The 13,258-nt window shown below is 42.4% G+C and overlaps 1 protein-coding gene across 5 annotated transcripts in view; it reads left to right on the forward strand.

Annotated features, from left to right (window-relative positions):
• Positions 1–13,258, forward strand: part of hivep1 (HIVEP zinc finger 1) — a 239,673-nt gene that overhangs the window by 198,715 nt on the left and 27,700 nt on the right. The gene's annotated exons all lie outside the window — the stretch shown is intronic.

Here is a 13,258-nt window from a genome sequence, read left to right on the forward strand (position 1 = left end):
CTAACTATAGCCCCATCTCCAAACTCCCTTTGCACTCCAAGGTCTCAAACATGTTGTCTCCCAGACTGTGCCAAACATGGACCAAAGTCCATGGTGTGTTTCAGCAGGAATATACTGCCACATCTTGACCCCAAATGCACCATTTCATTTCGTCCCAAGGCCCTGATGCAATTCAGCAGCGCAGCCCTGATGCATCCTGCCTGATACCACCAGCAAGTTTTTGGCTGGGCAGATAAACCCCTCTTTCCTCCCCCCGCCCCACCAGCCAACCCAGAATTCCCTTCCTTTTATGTTGAAAATCTCTGCTCTCTTTTAAAAGGAAGCTGACATCCCTTCCACCACTTCACTAAGTAAGTCAAACTCTCCAGCTCAGACTAACATCTAAGGAACAATGAAATGTGAAAATACTTCACTGAAAGAGGGCTAATTTCAGTGAGTTAAAAAGGCATCTTGCCCAGCTGGATTGGAATCAAAAATTGGTAGGCAAAATAGTAATTGAACAATGGGAGGCCTTCAAGGAGGAGATGGTTTGGCTTCAGTGTAGACACATTCCTGTGAGGTGGAAAAGAAGGGCATCCAAAGCCAGAACTCCCTGGATGACTAAAGATATAGGGGGAAAAATTCGATAAGGGCCATTTTCGGGCACAGGTAGCGTGATGCGCTATTACCCCAGTGCCCAATGGGCCCTATGCAGGCAACACATGAATTTCGAGCTGCCTGCTATTTACCATGATATTTCCATGCATCCACCGCTACCCGCGCTGCTGAGAGACTGCTTGGAAAATGAGGAAGTCGGAAATGGGACGTGCTCAGTGCACACCATCGGCAGCCTGCACCTCTGCAGGTGCACATTTTAAATGGAACATGCACTGGGAGGAGGGAAAGATGGCCACAAGGATGGCAGGACCGGCGCGAGAGAGGGCCCCATGCTTCTCGGATGATGCACTGGAGGCCCTGGTGGAAAGAGTGGATGAAAGGAGGGCCAACATGTACCCGCAGGGTGGCAGGAGACCCTCCTGACTGCAGCTCCACAGGCATTGTTGGCTGTGGCGCAGGAAGTGGCACCACGCATGTGGGTGCAGTGCCAAAAGAAGTTCAATGATTTGACACAAGTGGTCAAGGTGAGTGAATACAAGGGTCAAGTGGCACATCCAACCAACTGCACCATTGCTCCACGCATCACACTTCCCATCACCCACTCACCAACAAACACTGCCCGTCCGTACGCAATGCTGCACTCGGCATGCTGCATTTCACTCACACATAGTATCACACTTGCAGGCCACACAACCACCACTCACAGGTCACACACACTCGCAGCTATTCGACCACGACAGGCACATCACCCACACACCTTGCAGGATACTCACTGACACACTGTCCTCTGTCTTGCAGGAGAAGGTGGCGCATAACAGCTGGCAGCAGGAGGGACCTGAGGGTGGTCGGTGCCACTTACATGTTCTCACCCCACAGAGGAGACTGTGCTTCGGATCATTGGGCGGGCCGTCGCTGCAGCCGTGACAACAATGGGCTGGAGGTCCCGATGAAGGGGGTCTCTGCGTATCTAATGCTCCTTCTCGTTTCCCACATCTACCTCTTCCCATAATCTTTTCTGACTCATGTGCTGCAGATGCTGTCGGCACGCACAATTTACTTGCTCCTCTCCCTGCTCCACAATTCAACCTGTTTCCCTTTGTCATTGCAGATATCCAAGAACACGTGGCGGCACCGTCCGAAGAGGAGGAGGAGGGAGGGGGACGCTGCAGGCACACTGTCACCCGATCTGACACTTACTTCCACCAGTTCAGAGACTGACACTGCGCGTCATTTAGAGGCTAGTTTAGAGGAGGGATCTGCATGTGATGAAACACCGGGCACAAGTGTGCAGGAGCCGGGGTGGGGGGAACGGATACCACAGGTGCCAGCTCGCCGGAGGGCGAGGTCGCTCACTAGTTCTGCTGCAGAGGAGTTAGATGAAAACTTCGATGGGCCAGGCTACAGAAGACAGCTGATGGGCGTACACCACCAAATGCTTGGGGCACTGGAAAGTCTGCCAGAAAGCTTGCGCACAATAAGAAGAGGCATGGAGGAGTCCAGCTCCAACTTGGCACAGGGCTTTGTGCAGAGCTTGGAGCCCATCCTTTCCAACATGGAACGGGTGGTCACCTCCATCACCACACCTGTGGAACCCACCATGATGCAGCTACTGATGGCCGATGTCGTGGCTTCCATTGCAGCACGGACCGATGTCATCAAAGGTCTGCAAGCTACGGTTGCTGCTCAGACTGCTTCAATGGAAGCTCAGACTGCTGCTGTCGTGGCTCTGGGGACCAATGTGGAATGGGGCTTCCAGGACGTCACAGCAATCCGTTCTCCAGCTGATCACCAGGATTGGTGAGGCATCGCCCCGGGATAGTGGCGGTTATTGGTAAGTGCTGCTTGATAGCACTGTCGATGACACCTTCCATCACTTTGCTGATGATTGAGAGTAATCTGATCGGGCAGTAATTGGCCGGATTGGATTTATCCTGCTTTTTGTGGACAGGACATACCTGGGCAATTTTCCACTTTGTCGGGTAGATGCCAGTGTTGTAGCTGTACTAGAACAGCTTGGCTAGAGGCGCGGCTAGTTCTGGAGCACAAGTCTTCAACACTACAGCCGGAATGTTGTCGGGGCCCATAGCCTTTGCTGTATCCAGTGCACATAGTCATTTTTTGATATCATGTGAGTGAATCGAATTGGCTGAAGACTGGCTTCTGTGATGGTAGGAATCTCGAAAGGAGGTCGAGATGGATCATCCACTCGGCACTTCTGGCTGAAGATGGTTACAAACATTTCCTGAGCTTCCCACCCCTGTCCCCCCATGCTTGCACGTGCAGCTGTGATGGATGGTTTCTGTGTGTCCTAAAATAGGTGCTGCAAATGTCAAGCTATATTTTGTAGTAACTCGCTTCAATAGATTCGAACCATTTTTAATTAAATACTTTACTAATCTGTTTTCATTCTATGTTTATAGCTATAGGGGTGATCTTCCCGGGTCTGCGCCCAGTCGATCCAGCTGCCCTGGGCACAGCAAATATTGGAAAATCAGGCAGATCAGAGTGCACGCCTGTAAAGGAATCCACCTGATTTTCCTATTATTCATTTAAATGGGTTCTTTTACAGGTGAGTACTCCAGCCTGTGCAATTTTCCGATATTTCTTGTGCCCAAGTGCATACACCCAGGTAAATCCTTCCCACATTTGTTTTCAGTTGCAACAGAATTATGTTGCAAGTTTTACTTCATATTTATAGAGCAGTAATTCTTTAAACTTAAGAAAGGTGTACCCTGATGCCAACTGAGCGAGTGCAATTTACTATATTTTTTTGCTAAAATAAATTGCCTTGGATTTCGCTGTAAACATTAATAGCAGTAAATGTAATTTTCTACCACAGCCAGTAACAGGCAATGAAAATTTATTGAACTGAACATCCACCGGTGTTCAAGTCAGGAAGGCTATTATCACCCACGGTAAAGACAGGACAGACAGGAAGCCTGCCTTGATAGTATCGGGAGAGGGGGAGGGTGGGGGCAGCCTTTCAAATATTAAACCATTTGTTATCCTTTTTCTTTTCCACACACAATAAATGTGCTATGTTAAACTCACTCCACTGAAAGCAACACTCCAACATTAATAAGCATTTTTTAAAGTGTAACCCTGTGTGACAAAAACATGGATTTTTGTCGATGTTGAATTTTTAACTTGTATTTTTCATTGCTGGAAAATGCATCTGTGGAGCTAAAACCCAAGGTCACACATGACATTTCTGAAAGAAAAGGCCATGAGCTTAAAGTCCTCATCTGTTCATTTAGAACCCGAGTCTCGGTCTGACAGATCAGGTGTTCAGTCCGCCTTTCGAAGAGAAGAGAATCGTGTGGTAGTGTGAGATACATTCCAGTAGCTGTTGTACAGAGTAGTAATGTTCTGTTGCAACCCCTGGGTCGTCTTATCATCTCTGTAGATATTGGGCAGTTTAAGATACACTACAGATTCCAGGGGGTGCAAGATCTGCTTACTGGATTGGCCAGTGACACTGAACCCATGAAAATATCTAGTGTGAAAACCCCAAAAAACATGATTGCCTGCTTAGATTTATTATCAATTAAGTAGGGGAGGGAAGGAATGGAAAACTTGAGATGGATTTGTGATGTGTTATTACTCAGTGAATCTTTCCAGTTCATCCATGTTTTGAGGGTCACACTTTGAACTGTTGGGCAAGTTAAATAAAAGGATCCTAGGTTTCTGTGGAAGGATAGGAACAGGAGTAGGCTATTCAGCCCCTCAAGCCTGTTCCACCATTCAATTAGATCATGGCTGATCTGTAACTTCACTCCATTTACTCACCTTGGTTCCGTAACCCTTAATACCCTTGCCTAACAAAAATCTTATCAATTTCAGTTTTTAAATTTTCAATTGACCTTGCCTCAACAGCTTTTCGGGGGAAGAGAGTTCCAGATTTCCATTACACTTTGTGTGAAGAAGTGCTTTCTGACATCACCCCGAATGACCGAGCTCTAATTTTAAGGTTATGCCTCCTTGTTCTGGGCTCTCCCACCAGAGGAAATAGTTTTTCCCTATCTACCCTATCAAATCCTTTAATCATCTTAATTAACTCAATTAGATCACCTCTTAATCTTCTATATTCAAGGGAATACAAGCCTACTCCATGTAACCTGACCTCATTATTTAACACTTTTAGCCCCGGTATCATTCTGGTGAATCTGCGCTGTACCCCCTCCTAGCCCAATATATCCTTCCTGAGGCGCGATGCCCAGAACTGAACGCAGTACTCTAAATGGAGTTTCACCAGAACTCTGTACAACTGTAACATAACTTCCACCCCTTTGGTATTCCGGCCCTCTTGAGATAAAGGCCAACATTCCATTAGCCTTTTTATTTATTTTTTGTACCTCGGCTGAAATTCCCCGCACAAATCTGTATTGATCTTTTTTGTGCAATCATCTGCATTTTTGAATTACATTCACTTATCTTGATGCTTAATTTACTGGTATATTTTATAACAAACGAAATAAATGATGTATTTGTGACTCCCAAAGCTTCTGGGGCCTAAAGCTGAATCTCTGACCAGTGTGGCTAAACCTCTTGCCTTTTAGCTAGTCTTCACCTTCCTAAAATATTCCTCAGGTTGAAAGATCAATGACCATCTCCAACAAGAGAGAGCCTAACCACCTCCCCTTGACATTCAACGGCATTACCATTGCCAAATCCCCCGCCATCAATATCCTGGGTGTCACCATTGACCAGAAACTAAACTGGACCAGCCATATAAATACTGTGGCTACAAGAGCAGGTCAGAGGCTGGGTATTTTGCAGTGAATGACTCACCTTCTGACTCCCCAAAGCTTTTCCACCATCTACAAGGCACAAGTCAGGAGTGTGATGGAATACTCTCCACTTGCCTGGATGAGTGCAGCTCCAACAACACTCAAGAAGCTCGACACCATTCAGGACAAAACAGCCCACTTGATTGGCACCCCATCCACCACCCTAAACATTCACTCCCTTCACCACCAGCGCACTGCAGCAACTCGCCAAGGCTTCTTCAACAGCACCTCCCAAACCCACGACCTCTACCACCTAGAAGGACAAGAGCAGCAGGCACATGGGAACAACACCACCTGCACGTTCCCCTCCAAGTCACACACCATCCCGACTTAGAAATATATCACCGTTCCTTCATCGTCGCTAGGTCAAAATCCTGGAACTCCCTTCCTAACAGCACTGAGGGAGAACCTTCACCACACGGACTGCAGCGGTTCAAGAAGGCGGCTCACTACCACCTTCTTAAGGGCAATTAGGGATGGGCAATAAATGCTGGCCTTGCCAGCGACGCCCTCATCCCATGAACGAATAAAAAAAAAATCTACCTTTGTCTTTTTTAAAGAATGAAGCTGATGCAGTGATCGTTGTTACTGGCCGGCAAAAGTCATTCAAGGATTATATGATACACTTGCTGACAAAGGAAAATTTAGGCCATTATTTTTAAGAGTTTTCATTTGATGCACATCCCACCTTCTACCCCGTGCCAGTCTGAAGAAAACTTGTCAACTCTTTTGCATTTGGCATGGGCCTGAGGTTCGAGACTGTGAACTCCCACCCTCCCGTTCTGCCTCATGGGAAAAATTAATTCTCTGCATGTATGCAGGGATCTTGTCAGCAGAAGATTAGGACAGTCAAGTGCAATATCAAAACTTGTTGGAAGCTGTGTTTATGACTTCGACACAATTTACTGGAATTTTTCATCTTGGTGAATCTTTCATCTCAACATTCATCATGCTTATCATGTAAGCCTAGTTCAGGCAGGTCAAGCTATGGGTGCTCTATGGCAGTGATAACAGGAATATAATTCACAACCATGAAGTGACAGTGGTCTGCCAGTTCCCATGCGGTTACAAAGTCCAGAAAATCAATTGGAGAGGATGTAAGACGCAGAGAAGAGCAGACAGCATCAGGAATTGTGCCAGGACACCTGCACCTGATTTTAGGCTTGTGGGGGAAAAAGGCAGCCAGGGCACCGATGCAGGTTTGATCGGAAGACTGTGCTTAATCTATTGATACCTGAATCAGGTGAAAGTAACCAAAAGGCTCTAGACAGAGCAGGTACTGAGATGAATGAGGGGAATTGGACGACCTTTAGGTTTCAAAGCTAGCAGTAGTGTTCAATATATGCGTAGGATATTGATGGAAAAGTGGATGGACTTGAGGAACTCATGGGGCAGCAGCCACGTTCCGTTATATTGTGTAATACCTGCCAAATATCAATGGTAGCACTGTTACTTCATTGGCTGTAAAGCGCTTTGGGACACCCCAAGGTCGTGAAAGGCGCTATATAAATGCAAGTCTTTCTTCTTTCTTCATACCTCTGAGCCAGAAGGTTGTAGGTTCAAACTCCACTCTAACTTAATCTAGGCTGACATTCCAGTGCAGTACTGAGGGAGTGCTGCATTGCCAGAGGTGCCGACTTTCTGATGAACCATTAAACTGGTCCCACCCACTTGTTCAAATGGATATAAAAGATCCGATGGCATTATTGAAGGTCAGGAGAGTTAACCTGGTGTCCTAGCCAACATTTATCCCTTAGCCAATTCCACCAAAAAAACAGATTAATTGGTCATTCATCTGATTTGCTATTTGTGGAACCTTACAGCACACAAATTGCCTGCCATGTTTGCCTACATATTAGTAACTATACTTTAAAATTAAATCATTGGCTGTGAGGATGTGAAAGGTGCTGTATAAATGCAAGTTTTCTTTTCTTTTTACCTTTTGTTTAAACCACCTGCATTGAAAATGCAGTGGAGGTTGCTTTCATAGAATCTGACAATACGGAAGGAACCCATTGTGCCTATGCTGGCTCTTTGAAAGAGCTGTTCAATTTAGTCCCACACCCCAGCTTTTCCCCATAACCCTGCAAATTAGTCCTCTTCAAGTGCAAGTCCAATTGCCTTTTGAAAGTTCCTATGGAATTTGCTTCCACCACCCTTTCAGATCCAGATCCAAAAACTCTGTGAAAAAATTTCCCCTCATTTCCCCTCTAGTTCTTTTGCCAATTATTTTAAATCTAAGACCTCTGGTTACCAACCCACTTACCAGAGGAAACAGTTTCTCCCAATTTGCTCTGTCAAAACCCCTCATAATTTTGAATTCTTCTGGTAGGTCTCCCCATAACCTTCTCTGCTCTAAGGAGAACAATCCCAGCTTCTCCAATCTCTCCACATATCTGAAGTTCCTCATCCTTGGTATCATCCTGGTAAACCTCCTCTGTACCCTCTCCAAAGCCTTGACATCCTTCCTAAAGTGTGGTGCCCAGAACTGTGCACAATACTCCAGATGAGGCCTAGCCAGTGATTTGTAACGGTTTAGCATGATTTCCTTGTTTTTGTATTCAGTGCCCCTATTTACAAAGCCAAGTATCCCATGCACTTTCTCAAACGCTATATCAGCTTGCCCTGTGACCTTCAAAGATTTGTGAATATGCACCCCCAGTTCCTTCTGCTCTTGCACATTCCTCAAAATAGTACCATTTAGATTATACTGCCTCTCCTTGTTGTTCCTCCCAATTTCTGAATTGAAATTATAACTTTTCTACTTTCGAAGAAGATGCAGTTCTTTTGTGAAGTGCAACATATGATTCATTAAAGATCTTGTCCTCACCAGAACAAAAAAAATCCCTTCATTAGTTGGTTAACTTTTTTTTTAAAGTGCTGGTGAAGAGTTAATTCTTGGTTTGGTATGAAGGTACGTTCAATCATTACAAGATCAGTCACTGGCATTCCTATTTACATTGGGATTTCAAATTAGTGAAGCATTAGCAAATAGTTTTCATTTCACAGTTGTTGTTAAAAAAAAACATTCCTTGTGCTATCTCTTTGATTACTGGAATGCAGCCTGTCACACAGTGTTAGACTTCAATGTCAGGAATCTGAATATTAGTGGTTGGGATGTATGAACTTCATGAGAGGCAGGTGCAGAGTGTAATATGACACACTGGTACAGCTACAAGAATTTGTATTTAGTGAGTGTTCTTTGCCACTGATGTGGAATTTGTGATTGATGGTCTGTTGTGTAAGGAGAGGTGTGCACACTGCAGTTGAACCCTTACTACCATCATCTTTGTTTTTATAGCATTATCAACTTCGATTCCAATCATTTTATAATAGTTTCAAGAAAGGCTACCGCTATAATGGTGAATGCTTCTATCCAATAGGCATGGAGATTTCTACTGTCGCTGTGCACTGAATCTACATTTTAAAACTTATTTTTAAACCATCACCAATGGCCCTATTTATAGTCTTTGAACACTGCCATTGAAGAATCGCTACAGTGCAATTACAGTTAGTTGCAGGTGTTCAACAAGCTCAGAGAATGATTTTTCTTTTGCAGTGTGCAACATTGGCAGGCAAATAGAACATTGTACATTTTCTCGTGGGCTGTGGTACAAATGTTTGATTGCAGTTGTAACTCATTAATTTCCCCTCCTTTCGTCTTTTGAGTTCGACGTTTACATTTGAAGCTTTCATGATACATTTGCAGTTCTGCGGCAAATGAGAAAGCACCAAAGGACGTTTGATCAATGAATATTTTTTGACCAAATAAAACTTTTATTTAAAAGAAGTATAGAAATGGAGAATTGATACTTTAAGATTACAAAAATCTTTGTAATTCAGTACAATTGCTTCATATCCTTTGTCAAATTTTATGTATCAAATCACCATTATTATGTATAGCATTTCGTATTATATAATTGTTGCTATATTTTTTGTTCTACCCATACTGCCTTCAAACATGCAAATGTGAATGTATAGATTTTAATACCAAGATATAAATATGGTAAAGGTTTATGCCTTGAAACTAACTGGACTTATCAAATATTTCAAAACACCCCAACACTATCATACCAATGCTGTAATGTGGTTGACGTTTTTAATGACTTTACTGTTTGTGCATTTACTCCTCTTGGAATTAGTTGCCTAGAGCTGTGTGATGTGGGTGAGTGACAGGGCTGAAAATGGACCAATTACTCCTACACCGCTACCAAAGGAAGAAATTACAACTAACCCATGAGAATTATTCCAATATTAGCAGATGAGCTCTTTCCATAGTTTGCAGCTAGTGTGTACCTTTTTTTTTAAAAAAAAAAGCTCTATCCATTCATAATTAAAGTCGCTGCCCAAAGAGTATTGCCTTCTGACACTTGAATCATTTTTTCCTCCTTTTTTGATTAGCTGTATGAGTCACACTATTGCTAGGCTAAGACATTTAAACATAAAATGAAAAGGCCAAAAGTATTTTTTCTTTCAGAGGAGGCAGGCAATTTTTTTTGTGGGGTCGGGGGGTGGGTGCGGGGTATTTAATGTTACAATTTAGAGTCACACTTCAGTTTAGCAGCATTATACTTGCTTTGGAGAAGAGCCCAATAGAAATTCTGATCAGTATTTCCTGGTTTGAAGCATAGTCCACTAGAAAGTAGCAATGAACCATCTCATGAGAATTTTGATCAGAATAATTTTGTTAAGGTGCCAACGATAAGTAACATGGACACTATCGGAATGGATCAAATGATAACTTTAGAACTCCAAGAAAGCCCAATTCATGTAGTACAATGCATGGATTATTTGGAGTAGATTTTTTATAAACTAATTCAACATTCATATTTTGGTTTGATTCAATAGTGTCTCTATGAAAATCAGCTTGGTTTTTAACCCTTATAAACACAATGTGCAGTTACTGAATTACATAGTGTTGTATTTAGCCATGGCTCAGTGGTAGTATGCTTGTCTCTGACTCAGAAGGTTGTAGGTTCAAGTCTCACTTGATCACAAAATCTAGGCTGATACTCCAGTGCAGTACTGAGGGATTAAACAGAGGCCCTGTCTGCCCTGATGGATGTAAAAGATCCCATGACATTATTTTGAAGAAGAGGAGGTGTCCTGGTCAATATTTATCCTTCAACCAAATCAAATTATCTGGTCATTATCTCATTGCTGTGCACAAACTAGCAGCCCCAGTTCCTACATTACTCCAGTGTGACTACTCTTCAAAAGTACTTAATTGGCTGTAAAGTGGTTTGGGACATCTGAGGTCATGAAAGGCACTATATAAATGCAAGTTTTTTTCTTTATTTGGAATGTTACTAAATGAAAAGGGTGGGTGCACACATGATAAGACACTTCGGAATATAAATACTCCTTAAATCTTTATTCTTTGAGATGGGTGGGTTCCAATCCCAAACTTCCTAATGGATTTTAGTAGTATTTGAGTGGGGAATGTAATGTATTTTCTGCTTCTTTCGGATGAAACATTAAACCAAGGCCCTTGTCTACCTGTTCAGATAGATGATAAAGATCTCAAGGCGCTATTTGAAGAAGAACAGGAAGTTCTCCCGGTGTTCCAGCCAACATTTATCCCTCAACCATCAACACCAAAAACTGATTAGCTGGTTTTTGGCTCAATTTTTTGTTTGTGGGGCATTGCTGTACACAAATTGCTGCTGTATTTGCCTGTGTAACAACACTGACTATACTTCAGAAGTAATTCACTGGCTGTGAAGCACTTTGGTGTGTCCTAACAATGTTAAAGGAGACCTATTAGTGCAAGTTTTTTCTTTATTTTAACAACAAAAAAATGCTTTTGTTCATAACTGTTTTAACTGACTTTTTCAGAACTTCCTTAAATATCAGTGAACTTTGTATAACAGCACGAAAACATTGGTTTGTCATGTCACTGAAGTGATCATAGCAAAATATGAATTTGAAATAATGCAAACATGTTCATTGCATTTAATATGAATCTAGGGCTAGTCATTTAAAACTATCAAATTCGAAATGAAGTCAACCAACAAAAAGGCCTTGTGACATCTTTGAAGTTAAGTTAACAGAAGTAGTTAGTAAGTACACCTGCACACACCTGTTCTCATTAGGTCCTTCGGAGGCCAGGGGGTAGCAATTAGCAGTGACCTGTGGCCATACTCGGAGATTGAACCACCTTGTGTCAAAGAGAAGAAAAAAGGTCAAACAAGCAGTGCCTACCATAAAGCCTTGGAAAACCTTTTTTGTTTGTCCAACGACAGAGTTGATGTCTAAAGGGCAAAGGGCTGCAATGCCTTGAAAATGAGAAAAGAAAGGGGTCAGAGAAAGAACATAACATTAAATTTTATCTGCAGAGGATATTTGACTGATTGTAAAGGGTCAGAGAATGATGCCATTCTTTGCTGATGTTAGAGATTACCTGGATTTAGTAAAAACCTTTTGTTTTCACCATTAATGACCTTTCTAAAACAAGATACATATGAGGCACAGTTTATAGTGAGTTAACTATTATAGTTATGACCCATATTAATGTTTCTTGTTTCTTGCACTGCTTTTGCCATAAGTAGCATGTTTGCCCATAAAGATAACCATTTCATAAAGCATAGCTAAAAACTTTTGACCCAGGCTTTTAATCCAGATAAGTATGACACTTTCGAGCCAATATTCAAGAGTTTGTGCTGCCAGTGCGGAGCCTAACCCACTGGCAACACAAATCGGAAATTAATTTTGTAATATTGTAATTTTTTTTAATTGGCTAAGAGGAAATGATAATTGACGATGTCAGGAGCACGTAAAATCACTTCTGCAAGGAATAGCAAGTGGTTGCCTCCACTTTTCTGAAGTGTAAAATATCTGAGTAATGCAGAAGAAATATGGGTGATGTAGATTACTTCTAATTAACTGTAGAAATTTGTAGATCTCATGTAAAGTAATTTAATAGACACACGCACCAACTAAAAATTATAATGGGTGAATTTCCTCCAAGCCTCTCTTGCTCTGCTGCTGTTAACTTCGGCGGAGGTGCCAGGTCCCAGGTTTAAACCTTGGGTAGATGCTGAATTAATTGACCTCAGCTGAGATGACAGTAGGGGTGCTACAATTGGCCTTAGGGCCCCTTGCTTCAGAAGTAAAATAAATGAGCAAGAATTCCTGCTGATCACTATCCAGTGAGCACTGCTCAAAGTGCATACGTACAGCTGAAGACTGGGTCGGGATCAGCTGTGATGCGTGCCCTCCCCCTGTCACGATCAAATAGTTTGCCAGCACTCACTGTCTAGGCTCACAGATGAAGAATGGCCATTTCAGTGAGGTAGCAGACATGGAATGGACAGCCATGAAACCGTAGCACTGATTGAGTCAACACCTTGTAGGGAAGGAAAGGAGGGGAGAGAAAATTGACAATAAAAGGATGAAGAAAATTAATTTTTTTCTTTGTGGCTCCAGCCATAATTTCTGCAAGATGTAATTCTGGATATTGTGAAGTCCAACCAGCAATCTACAGGACATTTTTATTCTTATTAGTGTTCTTGGAATAACTAAAATTGGAATATTTATACCAAATTTTTGATTTTAGTGAAAATTTAAAACTGCAGTCTTCAAAGGATTAAGCTGGTGCTTATGCAAGTATATCTAAAGGAATAGGAATTGGAGTAACTTGCAGTGAAGACACGTTTCAGGGTATTATTGAGATTTTTGCTATCTATATAATTTCGCTATCTAGCCCAGGTTTCTCTGAACTCTAAATCTGGGGTAAGTGATGGTTTGCTGCCTGATGTAAAAGTTCATAGCTGCAGCTCTTGCATACATGCAACCTGTATAGTTTTATGAACATTGTTTATTAAACTGAGGGCTAATGAGTAGTTTACCTCCAATACTAAAAGAAAAGG

The sequence above is a fragment of the Heptranchias perlo genome, chromosome 2 (genome assembly GCF_035084215.1).
Source record: "Heptranchias perlo isolate sHepPer1 chromosome 2, sHepPer1.hap1, whole genome shotgun sequence".
NCBI lineage: Eukaryota > Metazoa > Chordata > Chondrichthyes > Hexanchiformes > Hexanchidae > Heptranchias > Heptranchias perlo.